This window comes from Suricata suricatta, chromosome 12, assembly GCF_006229205.1.
Source record: "Suricata suricatta isolate VVHF042 chromosome 12, meerkat_22Aug2017_6uvM2_HiC, whole genome shotgun sequence".
In the NCBI taxonomy this organism is placed as follows: domain Eukaryota; kingdom Metazoa; phylum Chordata; class Mammalia; order Carnivora; family Herpestidae; genus Suricata; species Suricata suricatta.
Window position 1 is genome coordinate 100093780 of NC_043711.1, and position 2526 is coordinate 100096305.

The 2526-nt window shown below is 44.6% G+C and overlaps 1 pseudogene; it reads right to left on the reverse strand.

The window, feature by feature from the left end:
• Positions 1-660: 660 nt before the first annotated feature.
• On the reverse strand, positions 661-966 carry LOC115274567 (annotated as a pseudogene).
• Between the last annotated feature and the right edge of the window lie 1560 nt (positions 967-2526).

The window sequence follows — 2526 nt, forward strand, 5'->3', positions numbered from 1 at the left end:
GGCACTGGGGAAACTTTGAATGCAATGGAGCAACATAATGACATTGTTAGAGAAAGAAAGCCGTAAGAGAAAGTTAAGAGATGCCAATAGAAGGTAAGACTGGAAGCAGGGAGACTTGGCTGGGTGGCCCCTGCCGTAAAACAGGGACAGAGGTAGCTGGCCAAACCATAAAGGAAAAGACCCCGAAACGAAGCAATAAACTCACTCATTTCTCATGCACGAAACGTTCACTGTGGCTTCCATCCGCTCCAGCCTCACTTGGACCCACTTTCCCATCTCATCTTGCATTTGAAGAGATGGCCAAGTCTGATCAAAAGTGAAAAATGGAACCATCTAAACACACTTCCTCTTATCACATGTATTGATATGATAATAATGGCTATTATGCAATAGTGTTCTGTGTGCCAAGTGCTAGTGTAAGTGCTTTTTTTTTTTTTGCATCTTGATGATCACATTTGTTGAAACAGTTGGAAAAAAATAAAAATGCCCCTTAGCTTAAGAATTTTTGAGTTATCTGCACATCAACTCATTTCAGGAGTGGAAGAATCCTTGGTCATGTCTTAATGTCCAAATGCACACAGGTTCGCTTCTGTGTCTTCTACACTTGAAGAGGCAGCCGGAACAAGTCTCCTATATTCCATACATGATAAATTCTTTGTTTCAGCCTGCTCTTAATGGAGGGGCAGCTAGTACAACACCATCCCCCTAGAGAGCATCGGAATATTCCATTCTGTAGATTTATAGATCTCTTTGTAGGTTTCCTCATCAATTTCTCTAGGAGTCACATTCTTCCACATCTCCCAATATTGTATTTAAACACTGATCCTGAGCATGGAATCCAGCTCAAAGCCCTTTGTCATTTCTCATTTTCACATAAATTCACTCATCCAGGCCGAGCCTGACGAGATCCAAGGGCTCTCCTACGGTGTTGGGACTTTGTTGCTGGTCCACATCATCCACCAGGTTTCAAACCCTGTAAGTGCTTTCTTTTTATTATCTGCTTTAATCCTTCTGATGATTCTCTGACATATGCATTATTATTATTATTCCCATTTTGCAGATAGGAAAACAGAGGCACAAGAAACTAATTAGCTGGCCAAGATCATGCGTTGAGTAAGAGGGAGAGCAGGACCCAAGTCCAGAACCTGCCCTCTTAATGTCCCCCTTCCCACTTCCTGATGTAAAGAGTTCAGTTTGGACAGCTAATGTCGAGGGACGTGCATGCTAATGTCAAGGGACGTGCATGATACGGTATTCTACATCTTCAAGAAGGAAGAAAAGCTATTTTTTTAAGACAGAATGTTATTTTTAAGAGCATAATCAGTCTCTATTATTTCTTTATAAAAAATGTATTTCTAGCAAAATCTATTCTAAACTGGCTTGTGTTCTGCCTTGAAATTGGCTTAATTCTATCAAGAAAACAACAAGGAGCAAACACGGGGAGATGGTACCTATGCTCTGTTGTCACTTTTTAATTTGGGGGATGATCTGTCCAGGTCCTCTCATGGAGACGGCTCTCTCACCAGCCCTTGGACAAGAACTCAGAGGCTCCCACAACAACACCTTTCCACTGCGGAGAGCAGACTTCTCCTCCAAACCCCTACCCTTCCCGGCACCCTTCCTTCTGCATGTCCTTGAGCTCATCAGATCACTAGGATCGCACTGCCAGCCCAGCGTGTGTGCAGTTCACCATGACTGCCCCCTCTTCTTAAAACATGTAGTACTGGCGCATCACGATGGATGGACATCATAAACAAGAGCAGGCTGGCGCACCTGGCTGGCTGGGTCAGGAGAGTATGTGATTCTTCATCTCAGGGTTGTGAGTTCAAACCCCACTGGGGTGTTGATATCACTTAAATAAATAAGAAACTTAAAAAATAGCAAACAAGAGCAGGCTGAAAGGAATGGATGAAAAACGAACTCTGCTCTTTGACCCCAGACGGTTCCGCAGAAGCCCCCACACCGCTGGCGCGTCGCTGAGTGCGAATGCAGAGACACGAGAATCCCACAGACTCAGGACATACGTGTGTGGGTCTTGGAAGCTGCAATGCCGCGGTGCCTGGGTGGCTGAGCTGGTTAAGCTTCTGACTCTTGGTTTCCGCTCAAGTCATGCTCAAGTTCAAACCCCTCGTCAGGCTCCTAGCCGACAGCTGGAGCTTGCTTGGGACTCTCTGTCCCTCTCTCTCTCTCAGCCCCTCCCACTTGTGTACACTCTCTCTCTCAAAATAAATAAACTTTTTTTAAAAAGCTGTAATACCAAGATGAAAGCAGAGGCGTAGGGGTTGGGGCTGGGGAGGGTTTTTTGTTGTTTCTCTATTTTCTGCCAAAGCTAAAAGAGAATGTGACAAAAGTGACAAGATGGTGTGATTATATGTACACAATTAAATTGTGGAAGACTGCAATGCCCACTTTGGGAAGAGACCCTCTCCCTTGCTGACTTTAATGAAACGTATAATCATTTCTAGATGTGTCCATGTGTCAAGGCACTAAGGGTGACCTCTGGTCCACAAGTAGCCAGGAGCTGAG